General features: G+C 40.3%; 1 protein-coding gene across 1 annotated transcript in view; it reads left to right on the forward strand.

Moving 5' to 3' along the window:
* Positions 1–16,502, forward strand: part of LOC307070571 (protocadherin-15-like) — a gene marked incomplete at its 5' end in the record, with an annotated part of 157,721 nt that overhangs the window by 6,085 nt on the left and 135,134 nt on the right. The window lies entirely within an intron of this gene.

The following is a 16,502-nucleotide window of genomic DNA, read 5'->3' on the forward strand; positions in this document are numbered from 1 at the left end:
AGGATTATGTCAGAGCTGTAAGACTTAACTGAGAAATCATTTCTCAAAGTGCTAATTTAATGTAAAGGGTGTGTTGTGTCTGTTGTTTGTGTGTGTGTGTGTGTGTGTGTGTGCGTGTGTCGATATGTCCTTGACGAGTATTTGTGTAAGTGAAGCCATAAGAGCAATGTGTGTGTGTCTGTGTGCGTGCCCCAATTAGGAAAGCTTTCACAAATATTTGTGTTAACTTTCTCTCACCTTCTCAGGCACACACAAAAACACAGACACATACAAACCCCATACACACACAAATATGAACCGGTACACCACATGCACACACAACACACACATACAGACCCATACACCACACAACCCCCCCCGCCCCCCCTCTCACAGACACACACACAGACAGATAAAAACTCAAACCCATACACCAGACATATTGCAAATTGTGTGAAATGACTGCAAGGACAGCAGTATATAATTAGAGAGGGTCTGAAAGGGCAGGATTAGTGCATGGCACCTGCTCCTGCTGGATTACAGGGCTACTGAGGTACACCCATGTAACACCAAACTGCCGCCGATTACGCTCCGCAATTACACTCCAGGGTGTACATACGGTAGATATGAAAAGGGCAAAAAAATAGATCAAACACGTAGTACAATACATATACTGATTACCAGGTAGATTTCAATGACTGTTGTTGGTCGGGCTTTGTGTTGTTTGGATACCAGCTCAAGCAGCTCTCCAAATATATTATTAAATGGGACCTTTCCCTTTAAGATTTATAATGATAAGGATATTTCTATGGGAGGGAATTTGAAGTCAGCGATCTTGAGGCTTCTTGACCAAATATTGTAGAACCACCAGGCAACCAGCTGTTATTTTCCGCACCAAGATGGCGGCTTGGAATGTAGTTGACATCATGTGAAACCCTCCTTTACAGTCCTGTGGAAATGTCTTCATTCCGTTGTGTATATTGTGTTCACGTTATCCGGTAATTTGCATTTTCAGCTGGTAATGAGATTACAGAACATTCATTTAGTAATTTCCCATGCACATCGATTTGCCTAAATCACCACATTAGCCTGGGCATACAATGAAAAGATTGGCCACTGCATTTAATGACTGCATTTCATTCCTTAATTCATAATACCACATTGGAGGAAAATAATATTCAGTGTAGCCTTTCCATGGTTCCCAATACCAACTCTGGCATGCCAATTTCATTATGCAGGATTAGAATCCTGTACACACAATCAGCCAGATTGAAATCTAGCTGATTGCATACAGGATATGCACAGATGTGTAATAACATGCTGATGTATTAGGTCATGCCTCCCTGCCTAGTGACTCAATCAATGACCTTGAAGCTTTTGTTGTTCCCTAGATGCACCTCTTGAATTTAGAACCAAAAAAAAAAATCAATTAAATAAAATACATGAAAAACAGTGATTATTGTGCATTCTCCCTGCATCACTTCCGTACAACTGTCAAATGTCTGACCACTGATCTTCGACTCAGACCTTCCTAGACAAACTCAAGCTTATATATAATACCAAAGAAAAGCTTCAAATAAGATAAGTAAATGCAAAAACATCAAAATTGTGTTTTCAAATCAAGCCTACACTTTCTCCTCTTCGCAATACCTCTAGCCAGACCCATGCTTGTATCGAGTACTTTAAATCACCCTCAGAATTTAAAACAGACAAAATAAAATAACACAACTAAATAATAGGTCTCCCACCACCTTATACATAGATACTAAATATGGTCCTTAATTATACCTAATGCCTAAATGTACTCCTGGAATGTCAAACGGGCCAGAAAAAGACCTTCCAAAGACTTGTATCATCTCCACTTCATCAGGCTTGGCGGCTGTAGATTTTGATAACGAGCTACTGAGGAGAATGACAAGTTCCGCCTGCTGGGACATGGTTAAGGGGCCGGGTCGAAGCTACAGCTGAGGGTAGCAGTAGCAGCGCTAGCAGCCTTGATCTCTCTTCCCATAACTTACCAGAAGGATAATCCCGTATTCCCTATAGCTCCTCAGTGGTATAATAAGGAACAGGGGGAGAAATACGGAAGACTGACGAGATCAGTCTTTTTTTTCAGTTTGTTCAGTTGTGAGTCTGAAGGTGTGTTTTTGTTTATCTGTGTTTCAAGGGTTTTAGTTGCTGGGAAATAATGTTTCTGTTGAGCTTGAGTGTGAGAGAGCGATAGCAACATGGCCACTTTAAGTAAATCAGAACACTTTGAGTTACGCATTTGAAATAGCATCGGGGCTCCTCAGTGCTAGCAGCAAGATAAGGCTAAATTAGAATGGAGCTATATAAGTATGGAACTTCAAAAACCAAGCAGGTGTACAATTTAAATGTGTTATCTGCTTCATTGAAATAGAATGTAGTTTTATTTTTAAAAGGGGTTGGTGGCTTTAATTGGCTGCGGTTCTCTTGGGGTATTTGCAAGGTGAATGGGTCAAAAAGGGGTCCATCTGAGGCAGCCCTGAGTTCAGGCTTGGTTGACAGTAATTGAAACGGCAGCAGTGTACTTTTCCTATTCTCTTTACAAAGATTGAGAAATCTGCACAGGGGAGGCCAACTGCCACACACAAATGATTGAATGTAGGATACTGGCTTGATAGGTTGGGCTATTTTCTTGCTATTTCTGAGCATGCAGATATATATTTCTTGCCCCCTATGGGTGGTACATGTGTGATGACAGTATGCTGATAATAATGTCCTAAAAAACGGATTCCTCCTTAGTGTGGTCCAAAAAAGGTATTTTAGAACCTACACTATGCAACAACAACAACATGTCTGTGATGCTTTTGCACTCAGTTGCTTGTTGGTGACATTGTGAGAAAATACACTGGGAATCAATAAGCAGACAATGGCAAAAATGGGCAAAGCAGCTTAACAATAGATCACCACATGTTGTACACATTCTACGACAGAGACAGTACAGAGACAACGAAATGTATTTGGAGATCTAATATATATATTATATATTATTGTCTATTGATTAAAAAAGCTACTATTTTCTGTGTTTATTCAAATTGACTTCAGTGTTGACAAACATTGCGGACAGTGGCTTTGAACATCCTAAAGGATAACAAAATAATTATATTATAATAACTACAATTTCATCATCTCAATCATATCATCCATTCCATAATATATTCACATATGATAAATAACAGGATTTGATCCAAGGCAACTTAGGGTGATACAGTGAGTGCATAGATTGTTGGCCCCTGTAGTCTGAATCCAATCCCTAACTCTGGCGGTGTTATGGTCTTGCTATACCAGCTTAGCCAGACAGGACGTGTATTATTTTAATTGACTGGAGGCCAATTACGTGAGTTTGTCTCTCGGATAGACAAATGACCTGTTCATTCAATGAACAGTTTGGGCGTTTGTTTACAAAGTTTGCTTGGCTGAACGAAGGGCTGTTGCCTGCAAATTGGAACAATTACAAAGTGCAAGAAGTTGTGTCCTCACTTCTTAATGATGACTCATACGGGTAAAGATATTGTAAATGCTGGTATCTAAATGTTTATGGGGAGTGTTTGCTGGTATCCGATGTTTGGTATCCTCTGCACATTCTCAGAGCTTTCATTGGTTTTAAAGTGCTTTTTTTGCCAGATTTTAATGCTACATATTTACATTCCTGTCACAAAGCGTGAAGCTCGTAGCTTCACATCCAAGGGTGAATCTTACGCTGATGATATGGGCTCTAATTTAGCTGATTAAACCCAGTTCTGAGGATTTGAGGGGAGAGAATACTAATGCAAAAGTGACTGCTTTGTATATTCAAATGGAATAGGTGGATTTCTCCTGGCATAGCTGTCAACCGCATCTCAGTCTTGTGAAGTGTTACTTATCCTTTCTTTACTCCTGTACTGCAGCTGCATCATTTGATTGAAACCGAAACACAAATGGTTTCCTTTCAACTATTACCGTTGCGTTTAAAATGTTGTGATACAAAGTTATCTGAGTCCCCCTTCTATTCATGATCTTCATTGGGTTGATCAGATATCCAAGCCAACGTAAATGATATTGATGAAATTCAACCAACATTCATATTTTAGGTCACCCTATTAGTCTGGAAGGTATAACAAAGCAACATACTTACCCAGTACTCTAGTTCTCCCTGGAACCTGATCAGGTACGCCCCGTAGAGTATCACGTAAGGCAAGTGGGAATCATGGGGCCGACGTGTATAACATCTGCTGTGCTGTTGTGTTCCTCTGTCTGATCTATGGGTAGCTAGTGTTAGCGGGAATGCCCAAACAGAGGCTATGTGTGATCGGATCCCAGCCCATCTGAGGGTAATCATGGGTTATTAATGGTTATCAAGCATTTTGAGCGCATAGATATATATTTGGTACAGCTCCCCTCTGTGTATGGACACTGGTTTTTAAAAGAGGATTTTTAGCTGTGAATGGACATTGCATGGCGGGCACTTTGACAGTTGTGTGTGTGAGCACGTGTCTCAGTATTGTGTGCGGTTGCATACAGGTGTTTGCTCTTCAGGTACTCCATAATCTGAGGTTGCATACATAGTAAACATACATATAAAGTATGTAACATATATTTACCATGCAACCAACTGGATTATAACTATATAACCTATCACTTTAAATTACTGTTACATTATAAACAATGATGCATTATTAATCATGTCATTCGTTTAACATTTATCTTTATTAATGTCTGCAGCATTTCCCATGTTACTAAACATAATGTCACGACTTCACACCTTCATGAATTTGTCCTTTTACCAAAATATGTGCTGGGTTTGATGTTGGTTTGGCGTTGCAGCACCTCATCTGAAGTTACAGCACACACCAGCCAAGTAGATTAATATTTGTATATGTAAATATATCATCTGGTACCACAACACACACATACGCAAGCACACACACACACACACACACACAAACACACACACACACACACACACACACACACACACTCACAAAAACATATGGCAAAAGCAGCAGCAGCAGTAGAGTAAACAACCGATTCCATTCTTTATGAGGTTGGGAAAACTCAGAAACTCTTGAAATCCATAAAAGCACAGGGAGTCTCAGCACCTTTACACTTTATTATAAATTGACTGGAGCAATTTGCCCTACTACACCCAAGTCAAATTGACTTAACCCTACCTGAGTAAGTGTGGGTAGAGGAGGGCTCTCCACCCCAATTCCTCACCGACCTGTCCTCGCTCCCCAAACAAGTTGCCAAACCCCCCTGGGGGGGAACTATGAGTTATTGTATGGAAAGGTTGGTTTCAGAGAGCAGCGATGGGGATTCATTGGCAGGCTGGGCTTGCGTCAGTCGGTCTCTATCTCCGTCACTACGCCAATAACAGCAGGCATGATGGCATCCCCTAGGTTGTGTTAAAAATAGACAATATCTCCATCGTATATTTCACATTGTGACCAAGGATTCTACATAATCGAGTTTTCCCTTTTTTTCACTCCGTATCCGCTGCAGGCCTTTTTGCTTTAGTGAGAAGCTGTTCTACCAAACTTTGTGTTATCACCAGCGGAGGAGATAAATTGACTGGCGGACTCCTCTGCTCCAGCTGCTGTCTCCGCCTCATTCACTGGAGACAGGTCTTTCGTTTAATCTGGGTGGGTGGAGGTCTTTTCTTTCCACCCCTTGACGCCACTGTCTTACACTAAATATAAAACAGCAGTAGGATAGCCTGGTTAGGGGATTTATTGAGTGTAAAATGACTGCAAATTTGCCAGTCGTAGATTGTTTATTTACAGTATATTTACTGTATTGGAAATACAAGACCCAGTAATGATACAGAATAACCACTGCCACAAATTACTATTATTATTATTATTATTATTATTATTATTATTCATTTAGTAAATTCGGTGTGTTGATGAAAAATTCGCCCTGCAACTGTGTTTTATGGTGCTGTAATTTTGAGTAAAAAGAATAGCAAAAAAACTTGCAAAATGGAAGTTAAAACAATATTTATGGTCAATATTTGTCATTTGACAAAAAAATGTATTTGTATATAAAAGTACAAAACATCTAAATCCCAAAGCATAAATATAAAACCTGTCCTCAAACAATATGCAATAAATAAAATAAATGTAACAATAAGCCACAGAATATGGATGAGGTATTCTAAGAGCCATCTAACCTGAAGAGGATTTCAAGAACATTTCAGGAATATAATAGTTGGTGCATACTGCATAACAATATAAAACAGTGTACTTGGAAAACATGTCTGGACACTTCAGTGACCAAGAAATTCAAATCTCTATTTATTTCAGGGCCCGTTGATGCAAAATACATATTTCACAAACATTTGGCACATTATTAATTCCTGCAATTCAAAAATGTCAAAAAAGTAATGTCGAAATATAGGACAATATAATATTTTTTCACAACAATCTGAAACTACTGTATTATTCAATCTGAAATGCAGCAAAAATATTTTAAGGGATACAAATAATTGGGGAAAGCAGTAAGGACTAATGGCGTTTTTTCACGCTAACATCCTGGGTCAACTCGATTCGATTCGGTGTAGCAGCCTGGCTGGGTTTTGCATTCCCATCACAACCGGGCTTCCCGCTTGAAGGTTTTTCTTTAACTGATGAAGCGCTTGTCTTGATTCAATAAACACATGTATTGTAGCCTATTATCTTTGTATTATAGCATCCGTAAGATTGTTTTGATTTGTGTAGGAGACATATAATACTTTCTGGTTGTTTCAGACGGACGGAGCCCACACAATGAGAACAGCAATGATGAATTCAGTTTGACATGCACTTTTCCTTATGGTTTGCTCCCTAATCTCAATAGCTCATTGAAAGCGGATTCATTTCAGATTAGCCTTGTTTACACATTGGACAATATTTCCCAGAGTGCCAAATGATGTGCTTGATATAAGGAGAAAAAATTGTTGAATGTCAATATCAGCAATCTAAAAGCAAATCAGATCCGCACGAAACAAACCAGGTCTCTCATGCGGTGTCCCTCACGTCGTTTTACCATTAGCACTTTTCGCCCTGACGAGTCGTACCAAGAGATGGACCATCTCCCAGGTCTGGCCAATGCAAGCCCGACCATGTTAATCTGTGTAATATGACACTTTCAATGAACAAGATCACACAGCTCACTTTATGAGTATGGAGCGAGACCATAACACGCTGGCTCCGACTAGCTCGTGCAATCGAGTCTGTTAGTGCTAGTTCTCAGTCACATCACACCTCATAATACTAGTTCTCCGCCACATCACACCTCCTAACTAGGAGGTGTGGGACTGCGACTTTAAACTTATTTCTTGCAAAATTCTTTGCTTTAGAGACACATGAAACAACTTAATGCTCTCACGTAAGGCTGACAAAGACAGAACCTTTGTCGTAGTCAAACCCCGTGAACTGAAATATCTATAAATGTAATGTAAAGTTAATGATTCATTTCAGTTAACGTCACATACCTCAGATTCAAGCCGTAAATGGCTGCACACGTAGATATTCAACATCGACATGTAATTACTATAATTGCCTCATGGTCAGTATCTTCAAAGGTGCATATTTCTGAAAACATTGCAATGCAATTCACAGCTATGAACTGTAATTAAGAAAAGCAGTACACTACTGTAAGAAATTCACTGTAAATGTACATCAATTCGTCACAGAGGAGGCATCCTTGGGCAAAAATGCCATACGTCCAAAGATGTCTAAGTATACTGCTCTGCCATACATGTTCTACTTTAGAATAGAATAGAGTCCTCAGCATGTGCTGCAGGAGTTTCCTGCTGTCGACGGTGGCTTGAACAAGCCTCCGGGATGTCAATGATGGAATCCATTTGGTCTCGTCTGTAATAATGAGTTAGTTTCAGCAGATCCGCCTGGCTGCATCTTTCACAGACCTTTATCATTAATGGCTTTCGATCGTTGCTTTACAGCCAGGATGGTTGGGGGAGGGGGGGGGAGCAGTTTGATCGCGGGCACCTAGTAAGCAGCATAGATTATTTAAAATCTCCTTTGGTAGGCTGACAGCTGTCATACTCAGATCTACGGCGGGTTTAACAAGTCATAGATCTCTTGCATGGTGAGCTTGAGGCCCTGGAAAACTTTCACAAGACTCTGTCCTACCACTTCTCCAGGGCTGGGGAAATTGTTGTCTTGTCTCGTGTTCTGATTCCTTTATTAAGTCTGTGCAGGCTGCCACCAGGTGACCTAGAGAGATGCTAAAATTCGGAAGGGCGCAATTATTTTCATAAAATAAAATTGATTGATGCAATAGCCTCAGAAAGGCTAGTAATATCAACATAATGCTATTTCTTTTAATCAGAGAATATCTTTTGACTTATCAAAGATTTTTTAAATTCAGCAGGGGCAGGTGCATAGAAGCAGTTGTTAGCGGCTTTTGTTAATGCCCTGAAATGGGAGCATTTGAATTGACAAACGTTGAAAAAATGATTCTTTAAGTCACTCGTATTATGACTGGATTGTCAAAATAATAGCATTGCAACTTTCACACTCTATTTGCTGTACTTTAAGGAAACCTCTGTATTGTATATATCCAAATATCAGCAGATAGTACTGATATACTACTACAGAAATGCAGGCCAAAGATGACACTTTTAAAGGGAAGATAATTACAGTGTATCCCATAAAGTGGCAGCAATTGGCCATTAAATGGCTAATTAATGAAAAATTTTACTTTACTTATGAAGAGGGCAATACATATCAGGAAGAATTTATCACCAAGGCATGCTCTGAGGTGATAGTAATTATAAACAAAATGCTATGTTAGCATCTCACCAATCATCAGAGTATTAAATTACAAATCAAATATCAAGACAATATAATGTCAAAGTCCCATAGAAGATTAGGGGCCCAGCTGATTGGCCAATTGTGTGTGATATGACTACTAAAACTAGTGTGTTAATTGGTGCGTTGGGTTAAACCATTTTGTTTAACCCAACGAACATACTGAAACTAAAACGGGAAACTGGCTGCAACTGAAGAATGAGATGAAGGGGGAACAGGTAATAGCTAGCTTGGCACAGAAGAAACTTTAATCACGTGGGCTTCATACGTATTTAAAGAGTGTGCTACAAGTAATCTGAAATTGGGATTAACATAAATTCACAATGACTAGAATTTATTTCAGATATAATGGTAAGAATGAACTGAACAATACACAGCATTCTCTGTTTCCGTTCCCACAAATGAAATGAATAATGTTCCAACTTACCCATACAATATATCAGTTAGCGTAAAAGGCACACTGCCTAATTCATCACATTCATCGGTTGGTTGTCAAAAACAGGACAGTTGAGGATCGTCATGGCGAGGGGGTGTAGACGGCCAATTCATGTGAACCGCTCATGAGTTCTGTGTGGAAGCCTTCAGGTGATGTCTGGTGAGGACCAGTTTTTTTTACAGATTGCCTACTCCTCCATCTGTCTTCCAATCTGTCTGGACCAATAACTGGGGTCATTTACCTTCGTCTACTCCACACCTTTTCTTAATGGAAGCCTTTTTTTTATTTCTCTTATGCTTTATTTCTGTATGTAGCTTCTATCATTTGGTCTGTGTTACAAAACGTCTATATTTTCAGAGACTCAATGTGACACTACCTCCCACCTGACGGCAACCAGGGATCAAAGCAGTGTTTTATCGACCAATTTTTACATTTGGCAAATGTCTGCTTCTAAAACCCCATGTGAAACATTCATAATGATGAATGAAAAGCAAGAATTCCCCAAGGTTTTGCGACACTTTGCAACCCATTATTGAAAATGAAGCCGTTACCTGTTCTGAAGCTGGCGTTCCTTCAGAAACACGATTCCAGTATCTGTTGCAACAGTATGTGGACGGATACACTATTGACAAAAAAAGTCCTTCTCCTCTGGCCAGAGATGCTTCACTGTGAAGCCCAGATCAGATGATTCCCTCAACATGATGATTGTGTTTGAGGAGGCACCATTTTTTTATGAATTTATTCTTGGAATATCTTTTGTGGCAAAAGGCAAAATCATGCTGAAAACAAAAATATAAACCAAACCACAAATGTAATTATGATCCCTTTTAGTGTTTCAAAATCAGTACACACACACACACACACACACACAGAGTCTTTAAATCAATCTTCCACATAAACATTTACAATGTCACGATTTAATGCAAACCATATCATAGAAGACTTCATCAAGTCTTTTTTTCATCTTCAAGCTCAATGTTTTGATGTGAATTGTTTGTGCCACATTGAAATGAATGCCATTGATTGGGACTGATGGTGAACTGCAGGCTTAGGCAATTGCATTTGGCAAGATGAGTTGCCTCTTGGCAAGGCGATTGGAAATCAGCGCGGAGGGGTAATGAAGCGGACATATTTTCAAATGCGCGTGTGCCATTTTCTCAGGTCAGCACAACAGTTAATAATCAGTTTAAAACAAAATATATGGCAGACAGAAGTCTTATCAGGTCAATAAACTTAAGTAAAACACAAACATTGTATTCACTTTCCATATTGTCATTATATTAAACATATAATGTGCAACAATTTTGTGTTTCACATTCAACTTGAACACTTTCTACATATGATAGACGTAACCTATTCAGTTAGTTTTAAACTTAAAGTTATACTACAGCGCAAAACGCTGATATTGTTGCAAAACACCCGAGTTCCTATTTAAAAACGTTCATCAGCTTATTCAGCCTCAGAAATCCATAATGCACTTTGGCTTTGCAAGCTTGGGGCGTGGTCATGATGTCCATACAGCTTTTGAGGCTCTGTGTTCGTGGGGCAGGCCCTGGTAGTTTGTCCCTAGTAGTGTTCTACGGCTCATGCTGCTGCGTTACTCATTAGCTCTAGCTCTGCCACTTTTCTCGCTTAAGTGTGAACACAGGAAACTTTATAGCTGAGTTGGTCTTTAATGATGAGCATGCCCTCAAACTATACTCACCTCGCTTTCTGTGTCATTTGCTTTGAATCCATCTTCTATTTTTTTTACATAAGATGATGAGCAAATGTCAGCAATATTGTCGCCTACCTGCCCACAAAGATCTTAAATTATTTCCGCTGCAGGAATGAAAGGCCACTTAAGGAAACAACCTTTTCAGAATGAAGCTGCAGTGTCAATAATTAGATTGTGACTGATAGCATTTGTGGTAAGAGGTGGAGAATTGCTGCTTACGTCCGGTGCGACTGGTACTACAAGATATGCTTGGTCAATTGTCAGCTATTTTCTAAACCAAAGCGTCGCAGTCAGCCATTGACTGACATTGTGCTCATGCCACTGCAAATCAACTGAATCAGAATGAGATGTATCATCACTAAGATATTCTTCCACTTTAGTTTGACATGTTGGGAGGAAATTTGACGGACCTTGGGTTGATACGCTGACAAAAAGTTCACGCCTGGCAACAAGGTCATCGCTAGTGATTTGCAAGGGGAGTAAATAAGTTACGCGCTTGCCATATAAACGAAGTAATGGTTTACGATGGAAATATGTACACAACAATTTTTCATCATCACATACAGTGGGGCAAAAAAGTATTTAGTCAGCCTCCAATTGTGCAAGTTCTCCCACTTAAAAAGATGAGAGAGGCCTGTAATTTTCACCATAGGTATACCTCAGCTATGAGAGACAAAATGAAAAAAAAAAAATCTAGAAAATCACATTGTCTGATTTTTACATTTTTTTTTTGCAAATTATGGTGGAAAATAAGTATTTGGTCAATAACAAAAGGTCATCTCAATACTTTGTTACATGCCCTTTGTTGGCAATGACAGAGGTCAAACGTTTTCTGTAAGTCTTTACAAGGTTTTCACACACTGCTGCTGGTATTTTGGCCCATTCCTCCATGCAGATCTCCTCTAGAGCAGTGATGTTTTTGGGCCACACGGACTTTCAGCTCCCTCCAAAGATTTTCTATGGGGTTGAGATCTGGAGACTGGCTAGGCCACTCCAGGACCTTGAAATGCTTCTTACGAAGCCACTCCTTCGTTGCCCGGGCGGTTTGTTTGGGGTCATTGTCATGCTGAAAGACCCAGCCACGTTTCATCTTCAGTGCCCTTGCTGATGGAAGGAGGGTTTCACTCAAAATCTCACGATACATGGCCCCATTCATTCTTTCCGTCATACGGATCAGACGTCCTGGTCCCTTGGCAGAAAAACAACCCCAAAGCATGATGTTTCCACCCCCATGCTTCACTGTAGGTATGGTGTTCTTTGGATGCAACTCAGCATTCTTTCTCCTCCAAACACGACGAGTTGAGTTTTTACCAAAAAGTTCTATTTTGGTTTCATCTGACCATATGACATTCTCCCAATCCTGTTCTGGATCATCCAAATGCTCTCTAGCAAACTTCAAACGGGCCCGGACATGCACTGGCTTTAGCAGGGGGACACGTCTGGCACTGCAGGATTTGAGTCCCTGGCGGCGTAGTGTGTTAGTGATGGTAGCCTTTGTTACTTTGGTCCCAGCTCTCTGGAGGTCATTCACTAGGTCCCCTTGTGTGGTTCTGGGATTTTTGTTCACCGTTCTTGTGGTCATTTTGACCCCACAGGGTGAGATCTTGCGTGGAGCCCCAGATCGAGGGAGATTATCAGTGGTCTTGTATGTATTCCATTTCCTAATAATTGCTCCCACAGTTGATTTCTTCACACCAAGCTGCTTACCTATTGCAGATTCAGACTTCCCAGCCTGGTGCAGGTCTACAATTGTGTTTCTGGTGTCCTTCGACAGCTCTTTGGTCTTGGTCATAGTGGAGTTTGGAGTGTGACTGTTTGAGGTTGTGGACAGGTGTCTTTTATACTGATAAGGAGTTCAAACAGGTGCCATTAATACAGGTAACAAGTGGAGGACAGAGGAGCCTCTTAAAGAAGAAGTTACAGGTCTGTGACAGCCAGAAATCTTGCTGGTTTGTAGCTGACCAAATACTTATTTTCCACCATAATTTGCAAATAAATTCTTAAAAAATCAGACAATGTGATTTTCTGGATTTTTTTTTTCATTTTGTCTCTCATAGCTGAGGTTTACCTATGATGAAAATTACAGGCCTCTCTCGTCTTTTTAAGTGGGAGAACTTGCACAATTGGTGGCTGACTAAATACTTTTTTGCCCCACTGTATACCCACGAATTGTCAAGGTCGGGGACTGTTCAGATGATGTCAGTAACCTAAGAGTATTTCTGCAGACAGCTTGTTTATCTTCCACCTCAGTTCTTTTAGGCCATGGTTCACAGGGCTTGTAATGTTGAGTCCTCCAGCTAGGAGCTCCATTCCTGGTCTCTTCAGCTGCCCCAGTCAACTCTCATGGTTCTCCTTCCTGTAGCCTCTGTTCTTGGACTTGAGTTTTGAAGATCAGTAGTAATTGGAGGCTGATCCCTGCGGTGCCTCCAATTTCTGTTCCAGGCCCCATCTTGACCCATTCAATATAAAATCTACCTGCTCCCCAACAACATATATAGGAAGTCCCTGCAGATTGCAATTTGGATAGACATTTCTGCTTAACAGTAATGGTATTATTCCATTTACGATGGCTATTAACATCGTAATTGAAAACTGATTGAAAACTATATGGTGTTGAGCAAACCTCAGATGTTGGTTCCAGAATTGTGACACATAGAAGCTAGAGGCGGCCTGACCCTGTTTGGTTTGAACCCTGGATATACAATGTGAGTTTTGTTACGTTTTCATTTAAATCAAGGCATGGATGTTGTGCCACAGAATTAACTATTTGATAGACTGCACGTTAAGTCAGGCAAAATTTGTGTTGCTTTGAAATAAAACCTTTAAAAGAAGACGATTGTAATAAAACAGTGCACATTCACATGGCACCAGAAAGTCCCATGTTCCCTAATATATTATGTATAACCCGCGGGTTTCAACACACCGTAGCCCGCTACTCAATATTAACTCCACTTGAGGGGAGGAATATCTACACTTCTTGGAGACAAGTGGACTAGCAACCGCCGCTTTTGGGCTTTAAAGGGCAATCATTAAAAGATACATAATTCAAAAGGGAAGTTCAGCCAAGCGGAGATAACGTGTTCTTGTGATAGCAACAAATGCAGGCATCAGAGAATCAAACCCCTGAATACAGAACCCCTAATCAATAGCACTGAAAAGATCTCAATGTTAGATTATAATTATGATGCGGTTCATTGGATTCTCTTGATGACAGAATGAGTATGAATTGTATATGCAGAAACAAGTAATATGGGGTTATGGGTGCTAATTAAAATCACACAAAAAAAGCATACAACCATGCGTTATAGGTCCACCGAAACACCCTCTGGAAGATACTGCAATTCTATGGAATACAATCAAAGATCATCTCAATCATAAAAACATTCTACGAACATTTTAAGTGTAGTGTCATCAAGGGAAATTACCTCTCTCTTAGTGGTTTTCCGTGCAGTTTGGAGTGAGACAGGGGTGCATCATTTCCCCTATCGTCTTCCTGGTCGCAATAGACTGGATCACAACAAACACCACAACAGACAGACCTAGAGGCATCCAGTGTACTCTGTTCCCCCAGCTGCAAGATCTTGACTTCACTGTGATCTTGCTCTCCCATCAAGCAACCAGTGCAACATGCAGGCCAAAAACTGATAGTCTGATCAACTTTGCCAGACAAGTTTGGCTCAGTATCAACAACTCCAAAACACAAGTGATGTGTGTCAACTCCATCCCCACAGCACCCATCCTTGTTAATGAGGAAACACTTTAGTTTGTGGAAGATTTCACCTATCTGGGCAGTCTCATCGGTAAGGACAGCGGCACATCAAAAGACATCAAAGCAAGGCTGGGAAAGGCTCAGGGGGCCTTCTCCCATCTCTGTCCCATCTGGAGATCAAAACAATACAGCCTTAAAACAAAGATGCTGCTATACAACAGCAATGTAAAGTCTGTTCTGCTGTACGGTTCAGAGAGCTGGCGAGTGGTCAAAACAGACAAGATTAGAATGGAAGTGTTCCATAATGGATGCCTCTGACGAATATGGCAGATCTTTTGGCCTAATAAGATCTACACCAATAACCTGTACAAGAAAACGGGAAGCCGGAGCATTACCAAGGAGATTACGCACAGACGCCTGAGACGGCTAGGGCATGGTGCAGGACTGCATCAGAAAAGTCGCCTTAAGATGGACAACACCTGGCAAAAGAAAACCTGGGAGGCCAAAAACCACCTGGTGCAGAACTGTGACTCAAGAGCTGGAACAGATGAACCTGTCATGGGGAGAGGCCCAACAGCGAACGAATGCAATGGAGAGTGCTCATTGAAGCCTTATGTCCCATAGGAGACGTAGAGGAGTGATGTGAAGATACATCAAAGGTCACATTGGTGAGACAGTTGCCTTTCAAATTAAATTCACAACTAAAACCACTCAGTTATAATGTAATTATGTCCTTTTAATTGAAACACTTACACCTACAATAACTAGGGCATGACCAATCGATCTGCTTTTTGTGTTCTTTGTCTTTTTTATATATTTTAATCCACTATGTTTTGCTAAGAAAATTATAGTTTGAAAGTGGTTGCCTCTGGTGTCTGTTATTACAGGCCTGGGGGTTTGAATAAAATTGTCCACTAAATGCCTTCATATTTTATATTCAAACGGTGGTCAGTTATCTTGTTTGTTTGTCGGACTTCCTGAACTCGAGTGATTGGAGCACAGCAGCCAGCAACACACAGTAGTATGTCATAAATCAGCACTGCCGCTTTCATACACAGCCTTCAAAACTGTAAATCAAACAGAGACTGCTGAGAAGTGGTTCATATGTGTTTGTTTTGTACTATTAAATTGCTGTGAAGAATACAAACACAAGAAAGAATGGCCCTTGTTTCTGAACACTCCATACTTTTTTTGTTTGTTTGTGTCAATTACTGTAACTTTGCAAATGTTTTCCTGTTTGCATTTTTTTAATGCAAACAGCCTGCCTCCACAAATTTGTTCTCTCTCTCTCTTTTCTCTCTCTCTCTCACTCTCTCTCTGTCTCTCTCTCTCTCTCTCTCTCTCTCTCTCTCTCTCTCTGTCTCTCTGTCTCTCTCTCTCTCTCTCTCTCTCTCTCTCTCTCTCTTTCTCTCTTTCTCTCTCTCTCTGCCCGCTGTGTCAGTTCAGAATAATTATGGTCCCTTCTCTTCTTTGGAGTTCACATAATGACATATTTGGGTGGGTGTAGACCCTGCACCCTGTGTTCTGAGGTTTTTCTTAACTAGCCAACTAAGATGGTTCTCCTTTGTATTAATGTGTTAATCTCAGTCTCATGTGCAGAAGCATTTGAAGAAGCAAGTTGAATGCAGATTTAAATACAGCTAACTCTGGCCAACTGTTGTGTTGTGCATTGCCCTTGGTAAATAAACAAATAAACTAAACTGTCGTGAGTAAGAAATATTTTAGTATTTTGCTTTGTTATAAACACACAGACGTTAACGACAGTCGTCATTGTACTGGCTTTGTTTATAGTAGTTTAATAAAGTCCCACTCCTATAAAGTCCACTTTTAATAACATTGTTA

The sequence above is a fragment of the Pollachius pollachius genome (genome assembly GCF_949987615.1).
Source record: "Pollachius pollachius genome assembly, chromosome: 2".
Lineage (NCBI taxonomy): Eukaryota > Metazoa > Chordata > Actinopteri > Gadiformes > Gadidae > Pollachius > Pollachius pollachius.